The following is a 4,945-nucleotide window of genomic DNA, read 5'->3' as shown; positions in this document are numbered from 1 at the left end:
AAACTCTGGACACGACCCATGAATTGTGTCTACACATGACAGCACATTATCTTGTCGAATTTTATCAGATCTTGAACTCGTAAAAACGTCTCGTTTCAATTTTCTTTTTATTTTAACACTTGAAAATGAAAATATTTTTAAAATGGTGTTTTAATGCGCAATGGGAAGCTGGCTTGGGGTCTGTGGGAGTTGTTTGGTGGGCTGTGTTAGGGGGAGAGGTATGAGCCTATGATAAATACATTCGGGATTGAAGGAAAATACAAGCAAGCAAGAATGGCATGTTGAGTAAAATGGTAAAAAAACTAACATTCTTCCCTTGCTATATTATATGAGTTTTTTTTTAAAACATTACCAAATATTTAAATTGTAGTTTTATGCAGTTTTAAAGACAGATAATAAAGTGCATCATAATATAGTAATCAAATGAAGAAAGTAAAATGACATAAAATAAAACTAGATTAATAAAGCTATTAGGGGAAGCAACTGAATGAAAAGAGGGCCTATTTGTGAGAAAGAAGTATTGCTGTTTTAACGTTGTATCAGTCCTCACAAGCGATGATGAAAACTTAAATACTAAAGCCAACATGGCAAGGCAAACGAACGCTGTAAATTACTTGTCTGAGGCCAAAAAAAAAGATAGTAAAAAATTAAATAAATAAAACAAGTCATCGCTCAGTGTGTGCCAACAAATTTCAAGTTATCCGCCTTTGGTTAGAGACGGTAGAGATTGTGGCCCTTGGTACAGATAGTCGGAACTCGTCAATAATGTAAACCTAAGTTTCAGTAAGAAACGGGTGGGTGGGGAGAGGGGCTGCAAGTGTGGTGGAAAGGTAATTATTGGTGGGGGGAATGGGTTGTTAGTGATGAAGAAATGGCAGTTAAGGGGTGGTGATGGAGGGCCATTGCTGGACTATTGATGTTTGTTGGTGGAGGTGTAGTGTTGGTTGGTGGAGGGAGGAGGTAGTGTCTGTTGGTGGAGGTGTAGTGTTGGTTGGTGGAGGGGTTTTGCTTGTTGGTGGATGAATGGTGTTGGTGAAGGGGTGGTGTTTGTTGGTGGAGAGGTGGTGTTGTTGGTGGAGAGGTGGTGTTGGTTGGTGGAGGGGTGGTGTTGGTTGGTGGAGGTGTGGTGTTGGTTGGTGGAGAGGTGGTGTTGGTTGGTGGAGAGGTGGTGTTGGTTGGTGGAGGGGTGGTGTTGGTTGGTGGAGGTGTGGTGTTGGTGGAGGGGTGGTGTTGGTTGGTGGAGGGGTGGTGTTGGTTGGTGGAGGTGTGGTGTTGGTGGAGGGGTGGTGTTGGTTGGTGGAGGGGTGGTGTTGGTTGGTGGAGAGGTGGAGTTCGTTGGTGTGGGTGTGGAGTTGGTTGGTGGGGGTGTGGAGTTGGTTGGTGGAGAGGTGGTGTTGGTTGGAGGAGAGGTGGTGTTGGTGGAGGGGTGGTGTTGGTTGGTGGAGAGGTGGAGTTGGTTGGTGGAGAGGTGGTGTTGGTTGGTGGAGAGGTGGTGTTGGTTGGTGGAGGGGTGGTGTTGGTTGGTGGAGTTGGTTGGTGGAGGTGTGGTGTTGGTTGTTGGAGAGGTGGTGTTGGTTGGTGGAGGTGTGGTGTTGGTGGAGGGGTGGTGTTGGTTGGTGGAGAGGTGGAGTTCGTTGGTGTGGGTGTGGAGTTGGTTGGTGGGGGTGTGGAGTTGGTTGGTGGAGGTGTGGTGTTTGTTGGTGGAGAGGTGGAGTTGGTTGGTGGGGGTGTGGAGTTGGTTTGTGGGGGTGTGGAGTTGGTTGGTGGAGAGGTGGTGTTGGTTGGAGGAGAGGTGGTGTTGGTGGAGGGTCGATGTTATGCTGCTGTTCGTTGCTGGATGGGTGGTGTTGGTAGAAGGGTGGTATAGGTTGGTGGAGGGGTGGTATAGGTTGGTGGAGGGGTGGTATCGGTTGGTGGAGGGGTGGTATCGGTTGGTGGAGGGGTAGTGTTGGTTGGTGAATGGGTGGTGTTGGTGGAAGGGAGGTGTTATGCTGATATTGGTTGTTGGAGGGGACGTGTTGGTAGCTGGATGGGTGGTGTTGCTGGAAGGGTGGTATCGGTTGGTGGAGGGGTGGTATCGGTTGGTGGAGGGGTGGTATCGGTTGGTGGAGGGGTGGTATCGGTTGGTGGAGGGGTGGTATCGGTTGGTGGAGGGGTGGGATCGGTTGGTGGAGGGGTGGTATCGGTTGGTGGAGGGGTGGTGTTCATTGTTGGAAGGGTGGTGTTTACAGGTGGAGGGGTGGTGTTAGTTGGTGGATGAGTAGTGAAGTGTTGACGTTAGATAGAGGGGTTGTCTGGGATAAACTATACAAACAACATAAAACAGGTCAATAAAGTCACGTACTCATAGCTTGGTGATTGACAGAAAAAATTGAAACCGGACACTTGATTACATACCATGATCCACCACCGTGACGAAAGCAGTGCTGAAGGAACAGACTGCCCTGAGCATATCCGTGCCTGGTTGACTGTCGCCCATTGTGATGGTTCCACGAAATCACAGGCGGATAAATGGAAAGGTCAACAAGGTTGTGTGAGAATTTACATTTGTGTTTAGGTTTAATTTATGAATATGTTGTGTCAAGGTTGGTATGCTAATAGAGTTTCTAATGAAGTTGTGTTAATGGTGTTGGGCTACTGGGATTGTGTTAATGGTGTTGTGGTAGTGTGTGCTTGCCATGAGAGGTGTGCTAATGGAATTGTATGCTGGTGGGGGTGTGCTAATGGTGACGTGCTAACACTGATTGTGCCAGGTACCCATCAAAGCTAGATGAACTCAGGGATTTCCTACACGCCCGGGAATCTGACTCTACATTTTAAAAATGTATTTATTGTTTTAATTTTTTTTTATGCAAACTAACCCAGGATTTACACTTACATGCTAGCCTAGTGTTCGTCAGCTGATGACCAAATCAACTCCATTAACTTGAAGAACCATGATATAAATTTGGCAGACCCATTGCGTGAACTATAAATAAACCGGGAGTGATCTCCCCTAAATTTTCTCGAATATTCTTATATAACACTAAGGGGATGGCCACTCGGGATATAGACAATATTTTAAATCCACTTTTTAATTACTTAAACTTTTAAAAAAATAGAATAGAATCTCGTAAAAAAAAAAGAATGGCAAAAAAGTGAATGGCAAACAATATGTGTATAATAGTAATAATATTATTAGTACTTTAAAACTCATACGCGTTTTTTGATAAATTGGAAATAGCGCCAATTACTACTTTCTGTCAACGGAAATTACTCAAAAAGTGACAGAAGGCAGAACATTAGATCTTTTACTTATATGTGAAATTTTGTTCGTCTGTCTGAAACAGTACTGAATTTAGAGGCTTTTAAAAAACTAAAAGTAGAATAAGTTCCAATTTTGGTTATCGGAAATCGCTGAAAAGTTGATATAGAACTACATATTTGATATTATACTTATATATGAAATTTCATCAACCTAGCTGTAATGGTACTCAAGTTATCGTGTTGAAAGACAGACACACACACATACAAACACACACAAACGGACAAATTTGCAAAATTATGTTTTTCCGACTCAGGGACGTGTAAAGCGTCGAATTTGTAATAATATCGATTTCAATTTTTTGCACGATTACAATACCTCCTCTATACTTCGTATACGAGAAAGTAAAAATCAACAGTAAAAAATATGAAGTCAGTGAATTGCTTATGGTTTAAGGATATCCAATGTAAACATCATGATATGGCGTTCAACAGGAAGTTCAGTGTCTACATACTAGACTTCTTCCTGATTGCTCTATTCCCAGCACAGTTGTTTACTACTGGTCGAGTATTCGCCCCTTATCGGTCAGGTATAAGGGGAGATCACTGTCAGTCAAATGGTAAAAAGTGTCTAATGTCAGTGTGACAATCTCAGCTTGTAGTGACGACCGACATTTTCTGCGTCATGTTTTGTTTTGTGTTTGGTGTCAGGTGGTGTATAGTACATAGTTGTGACGGTTTGGTTCATTTTGGTGTTGATGGGTTATTGACGGTGGGTTAGGGCGGTGTGTTTTCAATGTTGGTTTTGTTGGTTAGTGTGTTGTTATTCATGGGTCGTTGATGTTCGGTTGGTGGATTGGTGTTGGTGTTGTGGATTGTCGTCGATGGGTTTATGTTGGTGAGTTGTTACAGTGGGCTGTTGACGGTGGGCTAGGGTTGGTGTTTTCGACGTTGGTTTTTTTGGTTGTTGTGTTGTTATTCATAGGTCCTTCACATTCAGTTGGTGGGTTGTTGACGGTGGGTTGGCGTTGTGGATTGTCGTCGATGGGTTCATGCTGGCGGGTTGTTGCTACAGTTTTAGGGGAGGGGGGGGGGGGTAAGTGCCTGAAGAAATGCCTGAAAGAAACTCTGCCCGTGATGGTGTTTGCACCAGTGACACCGGCATGGGTGTCATAGACAAGCAATAGAAAAATCTACAAACACACAGCTTGCTACTCAGTTAAAGTAAACAGCTGTAACGCTGTGGACACGCCAGCTGTAGGAACATAGTTTAATTCCTCTGTGAACGGGAAAAACGACTACGGGGGAAAAACGCTGGTATTCTCCCATTATTTATTAAATTTTGTTTGAACGAGATCTTGAAAGATATGCCAGGAACAAAAACTGCACAGTCTAACATTTCTCAGCATGAGTCACCGCTTAAAATAGACATTAATTATTAATTAACGACTAATTAAATAAATGTAATAATTGTACACTTGCTTGAGTTGTCTCCCCGCATTAAAATAAATGGTCGAATAAATAATAACACGTCACACGTTGACCTTGAGAATTCAAGGCCGGGAGAGTTGATTGAGCCTCCAGCGTTTACCTGTAATTTATAATTTAACCTTCTCCACCAGAACAGGGACGGTAACACCTTGAGAGATAGCATCGCAAGGGAGGTTGCGTCAAACGTGTGATGTAAATAACGAGTTATGTC

This window comes from Physella acuta, unplaced genomic scaffold (assembly GCF_028476545.2).
Source record: "Physella acuta isolate Inbredline_101_S28 unplaced genomic scaffold, ASM2847654v3 ptg001383l, whole genome shotgun sequence".
Taxonomy (NCBI): domain Eukaryota; kingdom Metazoa; phylum Mollusca; class Gastropoda; family Physidae; genus Physella; species Physella acuta.
Note: the sequence above shows the minus strand (reverse complement) of the source record.